This window comes from Pinus tabuliformis, chromosome 4_2 (assembly GCF_031772625.1).
Source record: "Pinus tabuliformis cultivar Carrire ecotype Pingquan chromosome 4_2, CPIR1, whole genome shotgun sequence".
Taxonomy (NCBI): domain Eukaryota; kingdom Viridiplantae; phylum Streptophyta; class Pinopsida; order Pinales; family Pinaceae; genus Pinus; species Pinus tabuliformis.
Window position 1 is genome coordinate 180,921,234 of NC_142304.1, and position 11,183 is coordinate 180,932,416.

An 11,183-nucleotide genomic window follows, 5' to 3' on the forward strand; every position below is an offset into this window, starting at 1 on the left:
TAAGCTTCTAAAAAAGGAGCAAAGAGGTGTAATTGCACAATTATGTTCGCTAGATGTTTCCACATTGGAATCATCTATTTCTCCAGGTCTCCAAAAAGTCCTGGACAATCATTCCAAGGTATTTGAGACTCCCAAAGGTCTCCCACCTATGCGTGATCATGATCATGCTATTCATCTGATTCCAGGAAGTGTTCCTCCAAACATCAGGTCGTACAGATATCCCTATGTCCAAAAAAGTGAAATTGAACGTATGGTTGCAAAAATGCTAGAGGTTGGTATAATTCAACCGAGTCAAAGTTCTTTCTCAGCTCCAGTAGTATTGGTACACAAGAAGGATGGATCATGGCGCATGTGTCTGGAGTATAGGGAGCTCATCAAGCTCACTATTAAAGATAAGTTCCCCATTCCTGTCATTGATGAATTACTGGATGAATTACATGGATCAATTTACTTCACCAAGTTGGATCTTCGTTCGGGATATCATCAAATCAGAATGAAGATTGAAGACATTCGAAAACAGCATTTAGAACTCATGAGGGTCATTATGAATTTTTGGTCATGCCTTTTGGCCTTACCAATGCACCTTCAACATTTCAAGGTTTGATGAATTCAATTTTCAAACCATTCCTTAGAAAATTTGTGTTAGTATTTTTTGATGATATACTAATCTATAGCAAGTCTTGGAAGGATCATGTTGAACATGTTGACAGGGTGCTACAACTATTGGAGGAGAAACAATTATATGCAAAAAGATCCAAATGTTTCTTTGGAGTCCAGGAGGTGGAATATTTGGGTCATATTGTATATCATGAAGGAGTTAAGGTAGACCCTAGAAAAATTAAAGCCATTAAGGAATGGACAATCCCCACATCCATAAAGCATCTACGAGGATTTCTTGGGTTGACAGGGTATTATCGCAAGTTTGTTAAGAATTATGGGAGAATAGCAGCACCTCTAACAACATTATTGAAGAAAGATTCATTTTCATGGACTCAGGAAGCAACAAAGGCCTTTGAACATCTTAAAGAGGCAATGTGCCAAGCACCGGTCTTAGCTACACCGTACTTCACAAAAACCTTTATTGTGGAATGTGATGCTTTAGGAAATGGAATTGGTGCTGTTCTAATGCAAGATGAAAGACCCATTGCTTTTGAAAGTCATCCAATCAAGGGAAAGTTTTTAAGCAAAGCTATTTATGAGAAGGAAATGTTGGAAATACTCCATGCACTTAAGAAATGGCGACCCTACCTATTGGGAAGACACTTCAAGGTAAAAACGGATCATGATAGCCTTAAATACGTTTTAGAACAAAGATTATCCTCTGAAGAGCAACAAAAGTGGGTCACAAAGATGTTGGGTTATGACTTTGAAATCATCTACAAAAAAGGGAAGCAAAATGTGGTGGCAAATGCACTCTCAAGAAAGGATGAGGATGTGGAAGCATTTTTGTGTGCCATTTATGTTATCCAACCAGATTGGATAAACGAAGCAAGGGAGGAATGGAAGAATGACGAAGAAGTGTGGGCACTTATTCGAAAGCTACAACAAGATTCCAGTACTTCTGTTACATTTAGCTGGCAAAATGATTCGTTATGGTACAAAGATCGCTTATACCTCTGTAAGAATTCCCAGCTAAAACAAAAGATTCTTATGGAATTGCACACTTCTCCCTTAGGAGGGCACTCAGGATTTTTAAAAACTTACCACAGGGTTAAGAAGGAATTTTTTTGGGATGGCCTTAAATCAGATATTCAAAAGTTTGTGGCTGAATGTTTGGTTTGCCAACAAAATAAAGTTGAAACAATTAAGACACCGGGTCTATTACAACCTTTATCCATTCCAAGCCAACGTTGGGAGGAGGTTTCAATGGATTTTATCACAGGTTTACCCAAGTCTGAGGGAAAGAGTGTCATCATGGTGGTAGTTGACAGACTTACCAAGTATGCACACTTTTGTGCATTATCACACCCATTTAAAGCCAGTACAGTTTCTACTGCATTTATGGAAACAGTTCAAAAGCTACATGGAAACCCAAAGATTATTGTAAGTGACAGAGATCCCATTTTCACTGGAAATTTTTGGACAGAATTATTTTCTTGTCTTGGTACTCAGTTAGCTCATAGCTCATCTTATCATCCTCAATCTGATGGGAAAACTGAGATAGTAAACAAATGTTTGGAAGGATATCTTCATTGCTTTGTATCTGATAAACAGACACAATGGGTCAAATGGTTGCCTTTGGCTGAATGGTGGTATAACACTTCCTTCCATACAGCAACAAAAATGACCCCATTTATGGCACTTTATGGGTATCAACCACCATCCATCACATCATATTTAAGAGAAAATTCTAAGGTTCAGACAGTGGAACATCACATCGAACATCAACAACAAGTCCTCCAACTCTTAAAGGATAACCTCGTGTTGGCACAAAATAGAATGAAACAACAGGCAGATCAACATCGCAGTGAAAGAAGTTTTGATGTAGGTGATTGGGTATTCCTACAGCTACAACCATATAAGCAAATGTCCCTAAAGCAAGCTAAGAAGGATAATAAACTATCACCAAAGTATTATGGTCCGTACAAGGTGTTGCAAAAGATTGGTACAATGGCATACAAATTGGATCTTCCTGCAGCTTCTCGATTGAACCCAGTTTTCCATGTTTCATGTTTAAATAAGGTTATAGGCGACAAGCTCCCAATTCAAACAATATTGCCAGAACTTGACGAGGAAGGAAAAATTATATTGGAACTGGAAGCAGTCACAGAAACAAGAACTCGACAGCTACGAAATCGATCAATTTCAGAGTATCTTATCAAGTGGAAGAACTTATCCGCTGAAGATTCCACATGGGAGGATGAGAATTTTATGCAGAAGTATCCAGAATTACTCAAGCGCTGAGGACAACACTTTTTTGAAGGAGAGGGGCATGTTGGGTCCCTATAATACTAGTGATTACCCCATTACTATTATATTATACCCCTTATTTATATTGTTGTGCCCCTATTATCCCCATATTGTTATTTCTGTGCCCCATAGAATCCCTCTATTGTTATTTTTGTGGCTTTATATTATTATTGTTAGGTCGGTTGGATTATATTGTGACTCCTTAGACTCCTATATATAGAAAGGAGGTTTTGTCATTTGAATCATCAAAGAATCGTTCATTTATGTAATGTAAAGGAGGTGCCCCCTCGAAGAGGCTGAATTCTAAGGCATTGATCTATCTTTTCTATCTTTTCTTGAGCTGGTTTCATAACAGAATTTCCCCCCATGAGTAATGCAACCCAAATCCCTTCCATCCAAGAGGGAAATCACATTGAGACCCCTAGTACTCCCCAAACCCTCCACCATTTGGACTTTTCACCCCCTTCACAAACAAACTAGTGGCTAGATGGAACCCACCATAACCCCCTCTTCTCACCAACAACTAAGTAATGTCGGGTTCGACGTGCGAGAGAGAGGTACGAAAACCGCTCCACTCCCCACCAAAATTTACCACCTCTAGCCAATAATAATACAAAGGAAAAAAACATGACCAACTGGAATTCCATTTCTCCCAACTGTAAGGCAAGACCAACCCCAACTCACTTCTAATCCCACACTAGAGATCCCCAATGAGAAATCCAAAAATAAATAGAGAAATGATGGAAAACTTGTACCTTTGATACCGTGAGCTGAAGCAGGTGAAACTTTGTTTAAATTCCAAACACCATTAGTAGGGTACCCCCACCTTCAGCAATTATCACTCCTAGGAGACAACACCCCCCACCGCCTACACCTAGCAACAAAATCTTAACCCTTCCTATTAGCATAAGAAAAATGTGAGGCCCTTTCAAACACCGTGCCTATGGATCCCATATAATTATCCCCTAAGCCACACAAACAATTTCTGCATGACCCCAATTCTTAAATACATAATAGATCATCGATATCCTCAACCAGGAAATCATGAATGGCTCATGGTTAAAACCACCCAATGCACCTATCATCATTCCTCTCTCCAGAGTCCACAGACCTATCTTTCATCTCCCAACTCCCACAAAACTTCCTCACAACCATATTCATTGCAATTAAACAACTCAAGTTCTCTAGATATATCCTTGGACGAGCGCCAAGTGAAGCATGTCCATCAAGCTTAATGCACATTAATGCCACATGGGTGAGATTTGGATACCACCTCTTGAGCTTCCCATTCACACTTTGTCACCCCCATCAGGGTGTAAGCATTAGATGTTAAATGTTAGATGTAGACATTTTGTAAATTTAATTTTTTTATATTATAATTTGTTTTTATTAATAAAATTATGAGCACTTTTTTTTAAATAAAAAAATTCATAATATACATGTCACATTAAAATATATAACATATAAATAGTAGTTATAAATTAAGATCCATTTTACCATATAAAATAAAATAATGATTCTGTAACCATATTTAAATTTAATTAATAAGCACATAAAAACGCAATACTTACCAAATAACATGATTCTTAACCATGAATATTCACCCCATTTTACCATGGGTATTATTAACTTCTAAATAGGCTTTGTTACAATGCCAATACCACATGCCCAAAAACCATGACTCATTTCAAAATCAAAATATTTTATATATATTTTAATTTATTTTATTTTACAATTTATTCTTTTAAATTAAAACTTAATACTTACAATAAATTTACAATATAACAAGATTCTTAACCATGGATATTCACCCACATTTTACCTTGTATATTATTAAATTTCAAATAGTCTTTGTTACAATAATATGGGCTAGTACCATGGCTTATCAATATTACTTTCCTAAAAACCATAATTCATTTCAAAATCAAAATATTTTATTTTATTTTTATTTTATAATATTTTTTGAATTAAATCTAAAAGAAAAAATGTACGAGGAGATGTAGTGTTGTAAACATTTACATGTGCCCTCAATTAAAAATTAGTATAAAGTTAAAAGTAAATGTTGTAGAAATTATGATATAGATTTGCAACTGCTCATGAAATTTTAATCAAAATCACAAGACAAACCTATTGCACTGCTCTGTAGAATTCAATTCACAATTTAGAACATCAATCACAAAAATTCAATGAGAAATAACACATATGCACATAGTATTTTTCCATGGCAAAGCAATTTGCTAAAAACCCTTTGCATCCATGCATTAATCTGATGAATAGTTATGTATTACAATTCCTTTGCTCAATTCAGCACAATCTGCAAGTGAATAACCCATCTCTCTGCTCACTAAGAAGCTCTAACCTAGACTTAGTCAATTTTTTCCTTAGCTTGAGCCCCTATTTCCTTGCACAAATACTGAGAAATTAGACCTCTATTATTTAGGAAATTCCTCCAAAATGATTGTGCAATTCCTAAGGTTTATCATCTAACTGCATGCAACACCTATACACTCAATACTAGTCTACAACTAATGTTACACTGTCTTGGAATCTCCACCACGATAGGGGAACTTGAATTCTCTGCATGCACTAGCTATTTTGGGTTGATTGACTAGTTAACTTGATGATCACTGAGTTTGACTGAAGCCCCACTACACAACTAACCTTCCACTAGTTCCTCCAATAGTTAAAACTAATTTAATTAAAAACAACTTGAAATAATTGACCTTGATTGCTACAAATTAGAAATCACACATGTTGAACTGGTCTCTGACTCCTCTAACTCGAATTTACTGAGGTAACTAAGTCACAAAAGCCATGTCACCTCAGTTAACTGCATCTAAATTCTCCGGTAATATGGAAATTAAATTTTTCTCAATTTTACTAAGACAAAATCAAATTGATAATTTCTTGCTACATTTTTCAACACCCCTTCTCATCAAGAAAGGGATTATCAACCACCCCTATCATGCACATGTGGAACTCAAACTTCCATATTGACGAAGTCTTTGTCAAAATGTCAGCATCTTGTTCCTTTACCAGAATGTATTATATCAACATTATACACCTATGCACATAGTCTCGTAAATGGTGATACTGGATATTTATATGCTTGGATTGATCATGAAATACAATATTCCCAAAGAGATTGATGCAACTTTGATTATTGCAATAGATCACAGTTGGATCCATCATCTTAACAATCAGTCCCACAAGAATCTTTCTCGTCTAGATATCCTCACATGTTTCCTAACTTGCATCCATGTATTCTTCTTTTTCCAAGCTAAGTGCCATATATATTTGCTTCCTATTGTACCAGGGAATAGTTGTGGACCCAACACTAAACATTTCACCTATTGTACTCTTTTAGTCTGATGGACTCCCTGCCTAATCTGCATATGTTAAGCCACACAACTTCACTCCCTCTATCCATTTGTACCATAGTCCAACCTGGATAGTGCCTCTGAGGTATCGTAAAACATGCTTAGCTTCCTTCAAAAATAATTTGGTTGGCCTAACCATAACTTGGCTCTGTTGATTGAATACATAACACATATCTAGTCGTGTGTTCAAAAGATACACCAATGAACCCACTAGCTACTAATAAATGGTAGCATCCACTTATTCACCTAAAGTGGCATCCTCCTTCCTCTAGCTGGTCATTAGAGGTGTCTCTGTGGGTTTACAACTCTCCATGTGAAATCTTTGTAGTATCTCATTTTCATACTTGCCTTGAGAGACAAACAGTTCCCCATCGCTTTGCCATACTTACAACCCAAGGAAGTAGTGCATGAGACCCTTGTCCTTCATTTCAAATTCCCTTGCAAGGGCCTCCTTGCATGATCTAATCAGTTTTTCATCACTAGTTAGAATTAAATCATCAACATATAAGAAAACAATAAGCAATTTACCTTCTACCAAGATATGATATAGGTTTGCATCTGCTTCACTTTTGGTGAAGCCCAAACTAGTGAGATAGTTGTCGATCTTGGTTTACCAATCACAGGGTGCTTGTTTAAGAGCATATAATGCTCACTTGAGTATGCACACATGATACTCCCGATAAAATGTCTCAAAACCTTATTCTTTCTCAATGTACACCTCCTCCTCAATAACCCCATTGAGAAATGTTTCTTTTACATCCTTCTAGTGGATCTTTCACCCCATCTGTGTAGTTAGTGCAAGAAATTATCTAATGGATGAGTACCTTGCTATTGGATAAAAGTTCTCCTCATATTCAATTCCCTCAACTTGAGAGTATCCTTTGGCCACAAATATGGCCTTATACTTCTCTATGCCTTTGTTTGTTTCATGATTTACCTTGAATATCCATCTCGAACCCACAATGGATTTATTTGTTGGTCTTGGGGCCACTTCCTAAACAATGTTCTTTACAATGGATTTTTATTCCTCCACCATTACATCAACCCATACAGGTTTCTCTACTAATTCCTCAAAAGAGAATGTCTTTGTCTCTACAAGCTAAATCATTAGAGCCATGTATCCAGTGTACCGATCAGGTGACCTACTCTGCCTGCACAATTTGAAGGAGCTCCCACATTCTTCCTCTCATCTTGAACAAGTCTATCGTCTTCCATGATCCTTTTTCTTCCTTCTCTGGATGGTTCTTCTTGAGTGGATGTATCCACTCTCTGCTCCTCAATTTTTGGTTTCTCCATAACTTTTTGAGGTTCTTCCTTTGGAGCTAAAATCTCCTCTTCTGGTGGGATTTGAAGCTCCCTCTTAAGAGAGCACTGCATTGCTTTCTCCTCATCAAACATTACATCATGTTGATGGTGCTGGACCCACCAACATTCAAGGGATCTCCCCGATATGAAGTCCCAACTATACCTCACACCATTTGGAGTAGGAGTCCCAAAAGTGGGGTGTTAATGATATGCCTTGGTCGCAAATATGCATAGAGTGGTGCACGGTGTCTTTGGTGAGAACAAGTGTGTGACCCTACAGATAGTCAAGTGTGATACATGAATGGTTCCAACACATGAAGGGAAAATAGAGTGAGCCCCTTAGAAGCCTGTAATAATATGCATCTTAAAAGGAACACACGAGCTAACATGCAAAATACTCCACAAGTTAAGGTGATGAATTAATACAACAACATGTATTCAACAATATTTGTACAAATGAAAACGAAATAGTTCATAAGCATGAGCATAAGTTAAATAAAATACATTAAAAATAAAACAAGAATAGTCCTACTATATTCACAACATATGCATGAAAGCATGCTGGATCTGAGTTTTATTATAAGTGAAAGTTCCATTCATACATACACCATTAACAGACAACTAGCACCAATAGTGGAACATTAAAGTCAAGAACACCTGCTCCTCCAAAGAAGTATACTCACTATACACTACAGAGAGGCCAAGGCTCTCACAAAACTCCCAAGCTCTTCCTAAGCCTAATCCTAGCCAAAATCTTGGCTCCCAAAATCCCTTTACATGAAGTATGAGGTTTTATTTATAACAAGGGGGTGGATGATCTTTCAACATGTGACATTTGGACTACCCTCATGACTCTTCAAATTCTTTAAAATGACTCATTATGTTACATCATGACTCTTCATATTCCAATATTGAGACTTGGAATTTCACTTACAAAATAATTACAAATAATATTACAATTTACAATCGTACCCATATAAGAAAAAATAGGGTAGAGATAACTTGACAGCCTAACAAGACAAAACACTATGATGCTTGATTTTGGGATAGATCTAGGTCAACAAATTCCACTTGATGCTTCTTGGTCACATATTGGTGCCAAGCTTGGTATTGTGTGATGACATCCCCAAACTGCGTGATGGTGCCTGGCTGGAAGTGGACTCTAGCCTCCATAGCATCTGGGTACGATGACTTGGAGCTAGTTTTAACATCCCTCTCAAGCAAGAGAAAAATTGTTCTAATCTATACAAGACCATCGATTTAATTCTTCATGTTTTGTCTATTCATCTCCATATCCTCCTTGGTGGCAATCTGTCTAGCCTACTCCAAGTAATCTTTCATCTCCTGCCTAACCTAGTGTCTACGTTTGGCTTCGGTGAGTGAGCCAACTGATGGGATCTTGTGTTCTTTCACCAAGAAATCCAAACTGTTGTATAACCATACATATGAGGCATGAATACTTCCAATGAACGAGGTGAGCTACTTGTCATTATGAATCAATATTCGAACTCTAAATTTCTCCAACTTTACATGTGGCTTCATTTTCTTCCCCAAGTCAAGCGACGCCCCTTTGTATCGCATTGTCCATTCATGCACCAAGGTAATGGAAGCTTCTACATACCTAAGGATATTGACAAAGTATTTTCTCTACTATTGTAGGCCATGCAAATGGAAAAATTCTTTATGTACGTTCACAAACTCCTCATAGAGGTTTCACATGGACTCTCCAAGTATTGATACTTCACTAAGTATCGATGCTCTCATTTCCTCCAAGTATACCTATGTGGAAGCTACATCTTGTGCTACTACATGGAGTTGTTCTAACTCTTTCCTGGCAGCCTATAGGTCATGTTCCAATTGCTTATTCTTGGCCATCAAATACTGAGTGTTTGATCTTGCTGCACTTGCGAAGGCTAAGTTAGCTTCGACAATGGTGTTTGGATTCTTCCTAGTTTTTGCCACTATCACCCTTTCTCTAATAAATGGAGACGATGTGTGGTCATCTAGAAAATGCTTTCTTTAGGCTTGTACAATCTGAATCTTCATCAAGAGGAATTATATCCTCTTCCTTGGTTGGGGATGGCTCTGTTGCTGAAGGTGGTGGAGATTGAACAGTGACATGCAGTGTTCTTACCATCAAGTGAGCATATTCATTTTGTGGCTCCAATTCCAATTCCATGTCTACAACTTCAATCAAGTATTCAATCTGCTGAGAAATCTCCTGATCCTGCACCTTTTCACCCTCCTCCTCTATTTTTGGATGATTTTGTTCTGTCTCTTCAACTTGAATCAATGTTGTTTCTCCTGCCATTGCATCTTTTCTTTCTTCTTCTTCTTGATTTTGGTTCTCTTCCTCCATTCTCCTCTATTGTGGTTCTCTCTTTCTCCATTCTTCTCTCTGCAACCTTTGTTTCCTCTTTGCTTCAATTTCTAAATCCTCTTTCATAGCAACATGATCCGCTTTCATCTTGTGGCTTCTTTCCTCCCTTGGAGTGTAAGATGGTGACATATTCCCATGGGAAGGCTAGATACCTACATGAAATCCTGTGTAATCCCGACTGTTGAACATTGATGTAAACCTACTGGTCCTCTAGATACCTTTATTACCATGCCTTCCAGCTACTTTATCACCCACTTGTATCTTACGTTTTTGTGATATATATACGTGTATTGTTTCCGCATTATCACCAGAATCATCTACTCTATTGATCCATCTCACGTCGGTAACTCGACCCCTTCCACCTATAGGTGCTCTGAGACAATTTTCTCTCGCAGTGGATACCTCAATACCAAATATGGTTTGCCAAATACGAAAACAAGGATACCCTGTGCAGCATTCATTAAACCTGTATGCCTATGATGGTAAGCTTCTCTGTCTCAGGTGTACTGTCCATTTCCTTCTCCTCAGCTGCCTAGTAGGTGTACAATAGAATAGATAGGTATATTTCATAAATAATTATATAATGGTAATTGAGTGAGTAGTTCGTTGTACACAAAATGATTAGTGAAATCTCTGCACCCACCCTCTTCAATGCAATCTAAGCTCAGACCCCCGCCCCGGATGAGAATAGCTTTATTTCAAGCTCCTTGCTGAAAAAGCTTCCTTGACCTTGTGCCATGTTAGATTTTAATCCTTTTCTACAAAAAATTGAGTGTCTTCATACACTGGTGCTTACTTAATTGTTTCCCCAGTACTTATCTTAGTGGTATATTTTGAATCATCTCTCTTGGGTTCCATGGTAACAATGGATGCTAGAGAGAGGTGTTCAACAACTGTAGAACTTGTCGGATAGAAAAGGTACTCGTGGAAAGAAAACATTAGCTTTTGCAAATATAACTTCAAAGCGTGATCAAGTAGGAAACCAACAACTAGTGAGAGTGATTGCGCAATTTCCATGAAAAATCAAGGGATACTAACTGTGAAAATTGTGCATTGCATAGTCCCAACAACCAAGGGTGTAGCATGAGGCTCGAGACTGCGTAGTGTGCAGTTTAGCCTGGGCAGAGACTGGGAGAGACTACGCATTGTGCAGTCTCTATGGCCAAGGTGGTAGTTTGATCCCTGGAACTTCGCATTGTGCATTTTGG